Below are 13,261 nucleotides of genomic sequence, written 5' to 3' on the forward strand. Positions count from 1 at the left end.
GTGCAGCAGTGGACACTGCCCTTATGCTGTGCACCTGTCTTTTTAGTATGTGGTCTCTGCTCAGAAGACCCAGTTGAATGAAATACTGTCACTGGCTGGTGAGATTCAGAACCAAGATTGCTAATGTTGGAACATGACAGTAAAAACTAAAGTTATTGTAGCAAGCACACCTGCAATTAACAAAATGCTAACACTAGGCTGGAGTCTGCTCAGACATTCTTCACAGAGTGGTCCTTCTCACTCTCTCTCCAGGTTACCACATTACCTTTTCTCCACTGCCCATTGCCTGACTGAAGGGCACATACCTGTTCTTCAAGCTCTGCCGACTGAGGGGCTGCTTCCTGCACATGCTCCTAGACCTGCATCCTGCTCCCAAGGTGCTGTCAACTGGCACAGCAGACCCTGGTTGTCATAGACACACTCAGCCTAACCAGTTAGTGAGATTTCTGGAGGAGATCCCTCTGGCTTACTGGTGATGGTTGCCCCAGTGTACAAAGGTCTACATGGTTCATGGCCCCATCCTCATCCTGGCCCTCCAGACCCTGTGGTTTATAGTCTCTAGAGGTCTGTCTCAGGGTAGGAGAGGGTTACTAACTGTCTTATTGTGGTTGGGATCCAGAGATGAACTCCACCCTCTCCCACCCCAGGCAGCAGCCAGACTGGTCCTCTTCCTAGAGGCCTTGGTAGAGAAAAGCTGACCAGTTTTCTAGTTCTCCAAGGGATACTCTAGATCTCTGAAGACTCTCCTAGGTACCCATAGGTTGTAATGTATTCACCTAAGTGGCTCAGGAAGACAAAATCCACTGAAAGCTTGAGCTCAGGTTCCTAGGGATGTGCTGGGCTTCTCAGATCAGTCCCTAATGTAGTCCATGTACTCTGCACTCAGGTCAAGTGAATCAATCCTTCTTTGTATAGGGCTCAGCCTGTTCAACTCATGTCAGATTCTCTCATGAGTCAGACAAGAGCCCAGCAAACTATTACTCCACATAGCTCAAGGGAGCAGTAATAGTGATATCAAGTTCAATCTCCAATGCTTGACATTATCTATAGTCCTTGAGTCTGAGGCACAGATTTGCCCTTCCAGGTTAAGATTTCCATGCCTGATTTATCAATATCATCTCTTGAGTTGTTTATCTGAACAACTGAATATTGCACTGTAGATTTGTTTGATCTGTAGCAAGAAGAAAAGTTACATAAAGAGAGCACTAAAAGATGCTTGGGAGGAAAAATCATTCATCTTTAACAAAGCATTCATGTCCTTTAAACCAGTAGGTTCTACAGGAAAGGACTCTCTGAAAAGCTGTGGATTCAGAAGTGTCTCTGGAAGGGTTCTAGAAGGGACCTTATGGGGTACCCTCTGGCAGGGTTGGGAAATTTTCTACTCACCATTCAGTATGAGGAGGCTGGTATCCCCAGCGTCTTCAGTGTCCTTGGTAAGGTCTTAATTGTAGCTGATTACTAATGAGGTCTCCTGTTTGTACCTCTTGGAGGACTTGGTCTCTTGGGACAGTCACTGACAACATATACCTCTTTCCCTGGGTATGCTTGCAAATCTACCCTTTTGATCCCCTAAGTACCAAGTTCAGGCACCAAGTAAAGGAGGCTTTTAAGGACTCAGGGTTCAAAAGAGTCACTACAATAAGCAGAAGGACTAAGGTCTGAGGTTAAAGAGAATGAGACAATTCACGTGTGTTTTCTTATCATCATGTCTCTTTATACTTCCAAAAAATCTCACTCATCCTACAATATTTCCAGTTTATATACTACACAGACACAATTAGCAATTCTCTGGCAATATCAAGGTTATAGGGCTGCATTCCTCAGGGTCAAGAAGATGGATAAGGCTGACAAAGTGGGCATCTGTTATCTTACTTTATGTCTCAGAGGGGGCGTGGCTGTGCAGCAGCTGCCCAGTCATATCTGAAAAAGGGTCAACAGAAGAAGGGGCTATAATTTCTAAGAGGGGAAATGGGGAGCTTGTATGTAAAACTGCATTTGTGTGCCTAGTTAAGCTAGAAGTTTATGATTGATAAATGCAGGAAAATGGAAGAGAATTTGTGTATTCTCTGAACACTTCTGCTTCCACAGCAGCTGGGAATACAATGTGACAACCATGGCAACTGGCATTCTCTGCAGGAGGAAAATGGGTGTTCTTTGATTTGCATTAGCATTTTCACCAAACAGCTGATTAAAGGGGACCTCTCAGCTCCTCAGATTACATCTACAGTGGCTAAATCAAAGGAAAACACTATGGCTAAAAATCCAGAGGCTAGCACTTCCATTGCCTGCGTGCTTGTTCCCACCGATGCCTGAATGAGAAGGAATTTCCTTCCTTGGGGGCTTTTAGAGAATTCAAGACACCCAGTGAATATTCTATATATCATTATCATATAGCCAAATGATAAGCCCTCCTCCTGACTTCCCACAGATAGAAGTTCATGAGACATACATACAAGCTGTGGGAAACACCCAAAGCTATTCTTAGGGAAGAGATGAAGTTACTCATGAGAGAAGTTACAGAAAGGAGCAACTGATTTCCATAGCCAGTGACTCTACAACTTTGCAAGGTGGAGTTCCCTATCACTCATGTGGTAGGCCAGCCTGTTGAATATTAATTATCTTGTTGTATTTCTCATGGTCCTTGACAAAATGTCATCATTGGACAATCCTAGTTTTGCCTCTTAATTCTGTGTCATCAAAATTTGTTGAATCTGCCAGAATATACATTTATTAATTTGCTTAATAGAAAGTGTAGGTAATCTTAGACCCAGGATTACAGACTAAGGCACATAGCCAGTATGAAAGTGTAAACATTCCTACTGAACTGTGTATTGTATTCCAGGGAGTCAAACTCAAATTCAATCAAAATCACAAGCCCATTCCCCTCCTTTACCAGCAATGTCTAGCAGATCTCAGTTCTTGTTTCACTGAGGATCTGAGAACAAAATTCTTGATGGTGGGAAAGCTGAAAATTTATGGAGCATGCTCTCCATTGGATTCTAACTCACTTTGTACCCTAACCCCAATAGCAATAGCAGATTCTGCCTTTATCTTCTTTAAATTCTTGTTGATGCCTACAGAACAAGAACACTTGAAAAAGGATTCCTGAAAAGTCCCTTAGAAGCTTAAAGACAGAGGAGCACTAACAATTGAGCCTAGGTTCACTAGACAGCAATATGGAGCCAGCAGATATCAGCTGCCATTAATGGTCACAACCCTCCTGTGTTGGAGGCTGCTATTTCAATGGGAGAGTTGTCTAACAAAACCAAAAAACAGCAATACACTACAGTCCTAACCGACATTCCTTGTCACATCTAACTAATCATTCAATAAGACTGCCTGAAAAGCTAAACAAAGGTCAATAAAGTTGTCCACACTATCCCAGGTAAGGGCTGGCAGTTCAGATCACTGCTTGTTTCAAAGGCTTTCTTTGCTATGACTCACTGGGAGCTAAAGGGTTAACTTGTTCTTTAGCTCAGAGCTTGAGCAAGCAACCTTATTTAAAATCTCAAAGGTGGTTTTGCTGCTCACTGACAGAAGGACAGCATCTTCACCCACAGGCTGCCAAACTCCACATGCTGATTTGCAAATTCAAATAGGGATTCCCCAACTTTCATACACTATTTCTTCAACTGTTTCTCCTATCATTATGCTAAAATTCTGTCTCTCCCTCCCTTTACTCATGTGTATGAGGCTACCTGCGCTTTTGGTTTGATTACAAAAATCCACGGAGGCATAAATGAAGTGAGGAATTCTGGTTAGCCCATCGGAAACGAAATCATGGGAGACAAGGTACCAGGTCCATGGTTTGTTAAATACCCTGCATGATTTTCCAGTGCGATTGGATAAGTCCAAGACAATTGGGTTAATCTTGCTTTATACTCGTTAACTCTTTGCATCTCTGTCTGAGGTACTCTTCTGTGCCCACTGTCTGTGTCTCTACTCCCCTCCTTGCCCCCCTGCTATATCACTTTCTTTCACTGGCATGCTCTGATCTTGGCAGTTTGCCATTCTCCTACACCCCTCCCCCTCAGCCGGTCAGCCTTAAAGTGCACACTGCTGCCACTTGCTTTGTATAGTTTTCATTTAACTCTAAAAATCTGTTGTCCTAACACTAGGCGCATATTTTTTCAGCTGTCTATTTATCTTGTTATTAATACCTGAGTTCACATATCCTCTGTGTAATCCTGTTATCTCCATAATAGTTTGAAATACACCTTTCCCCCTTCTTCACCCATAAAACAGCAGTTTTTGTCTCTTAACTGCATCTGATTTATCTCATGATACATTATAAATGATTCATAATTGCCAATCTCCTTATATATTGTATTCTGGTTAAGAGCTTTCAATTCCATATTAAAATAACTTCATTATTGTTTTTCAGGCTAAATTTAGCAGAGATAAAGAATAAATAAACATGAAGTTCCAGGTTTATAAGACAACTAACTTATAAACTAGTAACAATAACTTTACTGAAATCATAAGCTCTTAATGATAATTAAGAAATACAGCCTAATGATTATTTAAACAACTGTTTGGATATTTCTAAAATTATTGTATTATTTCATACATGCATAATACATGTGATGTATAGTTATATAACATATATTACAAATGACATATAAATATATAATATGATAATTTAGATTAAAATAAACTGATAAGAATAAATTTACTTTATAATCTATACAACTTAGTAATTAAAATTTTACTTAAATTATAAGCTATTAATAATTTAAAAATACAGATTACTGACTAATCTTATAAACTTCTCATGATAAACAAAACTATGCCTTGTTCTAGTTTCTGCTTCCTTTATCTACTAAAAAGGCAGGATCAATTCTCCAAGTTACTTCTTTCCAAAAATGATCTCAAACCTAAATTTAACATCTGTAATCATTGTCCTCTATAAAGATATAACAAACACACTTCCTGAGGCCTCAGCTGCCCTTTCAATTTTTCTCATCAGGCAAAAATCAAGACACTGGCCTTGCTTCCTTAGGTTGATAACAAATCAAAAAATAATGTACCTTGCTCCCTAATTACTAAACTACTGAGCTATTTCATAAGCTCTCCCATAAACTGTTATAGCAGTAATTTTTAATTGACAAGAATAATTATACCTATTAATGGAATGTGTGTTACATTTCAACACTTGTCTACAATTTGCAACTACCAGACCGAGGTTATTGGCAAATACACTGACATTTACTATTTATTTTGTCTTTGGAAGACTCAAAATCCTCTGTATAGAGCCACGAGCTTTGACTATACCTTAAACCCTAGCCAATTGAGAGCCCTAAGCAAGAGCAGGAGTTCAAAGCCAACCTCAGCATCGTAGATACATTCTATCTCTTAACAATGAAAAAAAGGCGCTGGACAGAAAGCTCAGCAATTAAGAGTATATACTGCTCTTACAGAAGACCTTGGTTTGTTACCTGAGACCACTCAAAATCAGTTGTAATTCCAGTCCAGGACATCTGATACCCTCTCCAACCTCCACAAGCACCTGCACTCACATGGACTCAAACCACACACACACACACACACACACACACACACACACACACACACACACACACACACACACATTAAACACATCTGTTCAAGTTCACAGTTGCAGTTCTCTGGGACCTTTGTTGTGTTTTTGGTTTGGGAACTTGTTTCAACAGTTCTAGTAAGGATGGCTCAGAAGATAGCAAGGTGAGCTTCCTGGCCCTTTGAGGACTTTTTCCACCACTTTTTTGATCAGATACATGGTTACTCCATGTACTTCCTGCTGTATTTTATATAACTTAGTATATTTGTTTTCATGGAGTTTAAGACCTGGAAAATAGTCCAGAACTTCATTCCTAAGTATTATGACTTCCAGGAAGAAACTGTCCATGGTTCTCACATTTCCAAATGTCTTTAGGAGATACATGATTACCTTTGTTCTATATTTATCTTTCCAGGGTTGTTTGATATATGACCAGGATTGGAAGGTAGAGACACAATAGAACCATCACAGAAAATATGGGGTCCCCAAACTCAGTTGTGCAGATGCCAACTAGTCCTCTGCTCACAGTCTTGTAGAAGGTGCATAAAATGCTGATATTTATATTGCTAGGACTGATAAGCTCTTCTTGGTGTCTGTTCTACAGGTCTATATCCACTGCCACGATCTCCAGAACTAAGATAACTTGCAAGTGGAGAATGCTGCCACATCTTTCACAGATCTCCATAATGGTGGTAATATTGGGAAAAAGAAAATACAAATTTAATGACGGTAACCAGAGTTTAATTGGTTGATGCTTTTCTCCGATTAGCTTTTCAGGATTTTCAGGCTATGGATTGTTATTGCACAAAATTGCTTAGTTAACTTCTGAGAGTCAGGCCTGGTGCTAAAGTCAAACCAATAAAAGCTACATACCCCTGACTTTTTAAATTAATATGGTTTTGATTACTTATGGGATGTGGCCATCATCACTGGTACTGGAGTACCCTTTGAGATCTGTGATCTAGTACAGTTTCTCTCCATTTTGTCACAGGTTCTCTCATGCCTCTGACATTGGACTCCTTCGATCCTGCATATAGGAGTCAGGATTTTCTCTGGTAAAAATATGGTACTGAAGGTGCCCCATGCCAGCACCCTCATGTGGATGTAACTGTCTTATGGTTCAGAGCCCAGAATCTGGAGAGCCCCCCACTCCAGACAGTCAATTGTCTTAGGAAAAGAAAGGACTGTCCCTAAATGGAGCAACACTAGCTGTTCTCCTCAAAGACTCTATATCTATTATGGTTGTTGAGTAGGCGTTTTACCACATCCTCTTAGGGTAAACACAGTAATATATTCAGAAAGGATATTGGGACTTTCTACATCATATAGTTTAAGATTTAGTTGCCTAGACTGTGCTCTTCTGTACTGCAATGGGTTGAGGGCTGAATCCATCCATACCTGCAGAGAAGGTCCTGTCAAGTTGACCCTATGTTCAAGACCTCTGTCAATTTTTTCTTCCATGTTAGCTGGGTGTCTCCTGCTCAGAAACTTCTGTTAGCTCCAATCTTTATCCACAGAGCCATCTTACTTGCCCCATCACCAAATCTTTTCAGCTCATCTTTATTTCCTCTTTTTGGGAAAATTAGAGCAAAGGATGACAAAGTATCAGGGACATAAGAAGGGTGTGGAATCTTTCTGAATATTTATCTAAGGGTTAACTCTGTATATCCCATGTGTGATAGCCAATCTTTGTTATCAACTTGACTGCATATGGAATCAAATAAATCACAAACCATTGGTTATTCCTGTGGGGGATTTTTTTATCACATTATTTTCAACAACATCGCCCTCCCCTAAATCTGAGCTATGCCGACTTCTGGCAACCCCCCCCAAGTTTGACCTCACTCTTGCTTGCAAGTTCATTTATCCAGCAGTACATTAATTATGCATTAAATACACCTCAGAAGAGTGCCAATATGTGTCAACTACACAAGGAAGTAACATTCATCAATGTCACATTGAGTAATGAGAGAGAGAGAGTGAGTGAGTGAGAGAGAGAGAGAGAGAGAGAGAGAGAGAGAGAGAGAGAGAGAGAGAGAGAGAGAGAGAGACCCTCTTGGAATAGCTAACCAAGAATTAACCAAAAATTTTAATTATCTACTTCTTTCCCTGTATTCCATCTGACTGTCCCTAATGTCTGTGCTACCTGTTTGTATTGTCCGTCTTTTGTATCTATTTGTTGTGTGCCTTTCTATTGTGCCTGTCTATATTTCCTACCTGTTGCCTGTCTGTTGCACCTGTGTGTTCTTTGTTGCCCAAGTGTGACCTTTGTCTGCCCTTATTTTCTGTCTCTAACAAAGGGCAGAAAACATGCTGTGGGACAGAAATGAGGAATTATTTTCTCTGGAAAATTTAACAGAGTTTTACAGTGGGAAAGGTTACTTTACTGACTCCCTCCTTACCCAGAAGAGCATTTGACCCCATGATCAGATGTTATCATCCTGAATCCACATATTGTTTCCAACATTCGTGGGCTGTTCATTTTGCTTACTCATCCTGTTGGCTGTTTTCAGAAAATTATTACGACATACATCATACATTATTCTGGTTCAGGGGCATGAGAGAGTACATAGTTTAAGATTAATGCTATACATTTATCTCAGGTTGTAAAATCTGATTGTATGGGAATTCAAGGCATTGTAAGGTTGGTTCTATTATTCTCTTAAAGGCAGGTTAAACTTAAATAGACCAAGTACACAGTAGGATGGCAAATTATCTTAATAGCTTAAATGATCTTGATGTGTATTATTAACCTTATTGCAAGGTCTGGAGAAAGTTCAGTCTCTTCAAAGGCAAGAGATTTTTTCAGGACAATGGGATTCCATTGTAGCCTGAAAGTCAGCAGCTCTTTAGGAATCTTCTGGGGTTCTTGTTTTCACTTTAGATCTCTGACTTAGCAGAGATCTTGCTCCTACTGAAAACTTAATGGAGAAATAAAATGAGGTCTTATGACCAACACACAGTAACTGGGTATAAACTTTGACTTAATAATTGACCAGTATCAGGCAGGAACCTCTGACTTCAAGACCATATGCTTCTCTAATCTATCTCTTCAGCAAGAACAGTTTTTGTAGATAACATGATCAACTCATGTCTCTTGTCTTCACGACTAGAGACAGCTTCTACCTAAGGTACTCTAGGCTTTCCATGTGTGATAGTTCTTAACTAGCATTTCACCCAGCTGCATTTGTATTTTGTTTAGAACCTTCTCATTGTTCACTGACATTTGGAAGTTGGTACTTGTTCTTCTGGAAATAAGTCCCAGTTACACAAACCCATTGGGTACCCACCTTGCAAACTTCTGCTAACTCTTTTTATTGGATTTGACCACTGCATACCAGGAAGGAATTAATGACTGATACTGTAAACATGATCAAATTTATTTATTTGCTAAATGCACTGTTTTCAAATTGCTTTCTAAATATGTTTACAGTTTTTATTCTTTTTTCCTCCGTTTTTTATGTAGAAGCAATCATTTTACATATCCCTCTCCCCCTTCCCTCTCCCTCTCATCCTCCTGTGCTCCCTACCAACAACCCCAACCCATCCCCTACCCACTCCTCAAGGATAGTGAGGCCTTTCATGGAGGGATCAGCAAAGTCTGTCACATCATTTGGGGTAGGGCCTAGGCCTTCCTCCACGTATCTGGAGTGAAATAGCATCACCACATAGGGAATGGGCTCTAAAAGTCCATTTGTGCACTAGGGATAAATACTGGTTCCACTGTTAGAGGACCCATAGACTGCCCAGGCCTCATAACTGGTACCCACATTCAGATGGTTTGGTTTAGTCCAATGCTGGTTCCCCAGCTTTATGACTGGGTTCTCTGTTCTCACTAGGTCAGGTCAGCTGTTTCTGTATGTTTCTCCAGCATGGTCTTCACTCCTTTGTTCCTCCCTCCTCCCTCTATACAACTTGATTCCAGGAGTATTGCTCAGTGCTTAACTCTGGGTGCCTGCTTCTGCTTCCATCAGCTACTGGATAAAGGCTCTAGGATGGTAATTAAGGTAGTTATCAATCTCATTATAGGGGAAGGACATCAAAAGTGGCCTGTCCACTACTTCCTGGATTCTTAATTGTTGTTAATTGGGGTCATCTTTGTGGATCTCTGAACAGTTTCCTAATGCCAGATTTCTCTTTAAACCTATACTGAATCCCTCTATTAAGGTGTCTCTTTTCTTGCTCTCCTCTATTCTTCCCCTGACTCACTCTTCCTGATCTCTCATGTCCTCCACCCCTCTCCTCTTCTCCCCTTCTCTTTTTCCTCCTTCCCTCCCCTACTCCCAATTTGCTCAGGAGTTCTTATACCTTTCCCCTTTTTCTCTTAGGGTCCTCCTTGTTTCCTAGTTTCTCTGCTGGTGGGGATTGTAGGCTGGTAGTCCTTTGTTCTATGTCTAATATCTTACACTGGCCAGAATGGATAAAATAAAAAAACACGCATGAGAGTCTGTGCTGGAGAGGATGTGGAGAAAGGGGAGCACTCCTCCATTGTTGGTGGGACTGCAAACTTGTGCAGTCACTTTGGAAATCAGTATGGCGATTTCTCAGGAAAATGGGAATCAGCCTACCTCAAGATCCAGCAATTCCACTCTTGGGCATATACCCAAAGGATGCGCATTCATACAACAAGGACACATGTTCGACTATATTCATAGTAGCATTGTTTGCAATAGCCAGAATGTGGAAGCAACCTAGATGCCCCTCCACAGAAGAATGGATGCAGAAAATGAGGTAAATTTACACAATGGAGTATTACTAAGTGAAAACAAAAGTGAAATCTTGAAATTCACATGCAAATGGATGGAACCACCTTAGTGAGGTAACCCAGTCACAGAAAAACAAGCATGGTATGTACTCACTCATATATGGTTATGTTTGCATTTTTAAAGATCTGTCTAATTTTTTGTTTTGTTTTGTTTTTTCTTTGGTGGTAGGCATGTGATGGCCAAAACCTTTTTGCCTACATCTTTTCAGGGGACAGTAAGATATGGAACAAGTTAAGTTTTGTTGTTGTTGTTGCTTATTTCAAATACTTCATCTAGCTACCTAAAACAACCCTGGAGAGGAGTGTGTTAGGGAACAACAGAAAGCAGCAGTATGACACCAGAACCAACAATGCTGGGGCTCTTTCTTTTCTAAAAGATTCTTTGTATTTATTTTTTTGAGTTTTCAGACATCTGTACAAAGTATCTTGACCATATCTATACCTACTTCTGTTCAACTCTCCCTAGGAATTCCACTACTGAAGCAGTGAACAGGGTTGAGAAAGTATGTAATAGATACTATTTGGCAAAGTGTGGAATAGTTGAGTTATATGGCTGATTTATTTCTAGCTTTCTGACAGCCCTCAACACTTATTTCCATTGTGACTGTACCATTTTTAAAATTGTATTTAAATCACATTTCTCCATTCTTTGTTCTCTCTCCAAGCCTTCCCTCCTTTGGAAGTTTACACGATGCTTTATGGCACCATGTAATCTAGTCTTCAGGGAGGAGCCATTGAGATCAGTTCCAACTTAATGGTCTCCAGGCCCTGTTTCTGAAGTGTATGGTGTCTTTGGCAGTAAGGACTTACCTTTCACCTCAGTGTGTTTTCCAAGGACAACAGAAATGGGCTACATTTCAGGAATCTCTTGAACAGCCATGGTCAACAACTCAAAAAGAAAAAAAAGACTTCTCTTGTCTGGTATTAGACATTTTGTTTATGTGGTCTTTGCCTCTTTGAGGGGTTACTATCAGCCCAGATAAGAAAAGCTCATTAAAACTATATTTGGATACATGCATACATTGAATTTTTTAGGTAAATGATTAATAGGATGATTCTTAGTGGCTTTTTCAGCCATCTATATTATTATTTTACCTCTCCTCCTTCACCTGTATTTATGTCTTCCCCTTCACTAAGGATCCCCCTTTTCCCCTTTCAGCTGTTAGATCAGTTGTGTTCTACCATTCACCTTTATCAGTTTCCCACCTTCTTTTATATTAATTAATTTTTTCATTTACTTTACATACCAACCAGTTTCCCCTGCATTTTCTCCTCCCATTTCCTCCCTCTGCCTCCCATCTACCCCTTTCCATCTCCTATCTCTGTTCAGAAAGGGCCAGGCCTTCCATGGGTGTCAGAAAAGCATGGCACACCAAGTTGAGGCAGGACCAAACTCTTTCCCCTGCATCAAAGTTGGTCAAGGCAACCCAGCATGAGGAATAGGTTCTCCACAATCAGCTAAAGTACAAGGGTCAGGTCCTGATCCTACTTCTGGGAGCCCCACAAACAGACTAAGCTTCACAACTGTAACATCCATGCTGGGGTCCTAGTACAGAGTCCATGAGCTCCCATGAGGTCAGGTCAGATGTCTCTGTGGATTGCCCTGTCATGACCTTGACTCCCCTGGCTCATGCAATCTCTCCTCCCTCAGTTCAACAGGACTCCTGGAGCTTGGCCAGTACTTGGCTGTGGATCTCTGCATATGCTTCCAATCAGTTAGTGAATCAAGTTTCTCTGATGACAATTAGAGTAGTAACCAATCTGATTACAGTAGATAGCAGTTCAGACACCCTCTACACTATTGCTAGGAATATTAGCTGGGATCATCCTTGTGGATTCCTGGGAGTTTTACTGGTACCAGGTTTTTACCTAACTCCAAAATAAATACACTTCCCCATCAAGTCATTTCTTTAGTCATTGTCCCCCTCCACTCACTCCCAATCCACAAAACCCAGTCCCTTATGTTCTCTTCCCCAAAACTCAGGCAGACTTTACTGTGCACTGCCTTTCTGGTGGTTAGCTTGGCCTTTGGTGCAGCAGGGACTCACTGTTGTTCTGACTGGTGTAGTCTGTTTTACTGACTGGTGTGGTCTGCACCTCTTCTTACAATAGATGTGGTCTGTATCTGTGCCACTGAAGTCTGTGCTTCAAACTGATGTGGTCTTTACCCTAGCAGTGGATTTTCATCTTAGTTTGGGGCAGGGTCTAGCAGAAGTACTGTTGTTCTGACTGGAGTTGGATGTACAGCATAACTTGGACAATGATGCCTACTAAATCAGAAGTCACACCAGCCACAGAAGACCAAGAAGGAAACAGAAACCAACAAACAAAGCACCTATCCAACAAAGACAAATTCAGAAATCAGTACCTAGACCAATAATCACCCCAAAACCAGGTGCCAAAATGTCAGTGTAAGAACACAATCTCCAATAGCTAGGGCAATATGACACCACTAGACACTAACTATGCACAAGAAAAAGACCTCAAAAAATGACTTTAAAGCAGTTTATTATGGTGTATATGTGATGAAAAGGCAACTCTTATCTACTGTTTGTGCGAGTGTAAATTAGTGCAGCCAGTTTGTCAAACTGTCAACAGAAAATATTCTTAGAAAACAACTGTCATACAATCCAACTTATATCATGCCTGGGCATGTAATCAAAGGGCTCTGCATCCTATCATAAAGACACTTACTACTTGATGGTCACTGTACTTCTATTCACAATGGCTAGGTAACTGAATCAGCTAGATATCCATGAACTAATTAATAGGCTATAAAAATACAGTTCATAGCCAGGAGTTGGTGGCACATGCCTTTAATCCCAGCACTTGGGAGGTAGAGACAGGTGGATCTCTGTGAATTTGAAGCCAGCCTGATCTACAGATTGAGTTCCATGACAGCCTCCAAAACAATACGGAGAAACCCTGTCTCAAAAAGACAAAGCAAAACAAAACAA

The 13,261-nt window shown here is 40.7% G+C and overlaps 2 protein-coding genes and 1 long non-coding RNA gene across 26 annotated transcripts in view; 1 reads left to right on the top strand and 2 right to left on the bottom strand.

Annotated features, from left to right (window-relative positions):
• Nucleotides 1–13,261, bottom strand: part of LOC101839749 (Ig lambda-1 chain V region S43) — a 612,967-nt gene that overhangs the window by 10,478 nt on the left and 589,228 nt on the right. The window lies entirely within an intron of this gene.
• Nucleotides 1–13,261, bottom strand: part of LOC101841371 (Ig lambda-3 chain C region) — a 388,037-nt gene that overhangs the window by 7,000 nt on the left and 367,776 nt on the right. The gene's annotated exons all lie outside the window — the stretch shown is intronic.
• LOC106021727 lies at nucleotides 3,551–7,281 on the top strand. Its single transcript, XR_001196913.3, has 2 exons — nucleotides 3,551–3,792; nucleotides 6,144–7,281. It is a non-coding gene; the product is annotated as an uncharacterized LOC106021727 (long non-coding RNA).

Source organism: Mesocricetus auratus, unplaced genomic scaffold (assembly GCF_017639785.1).
Source record: "Mesocricetus auratus isolate SY011 unplaced genomic scaffold, BCM_Maur_2.0 Super-Scaffold_100008, whole genome shotgun sequence".
NCBI classification, from domain to species: Eukaryota; Metazoa; Chordata; class Mammalia; order Rodentia; family Cricetidae; genus Mesocricetus; species Mesocricetus auratus.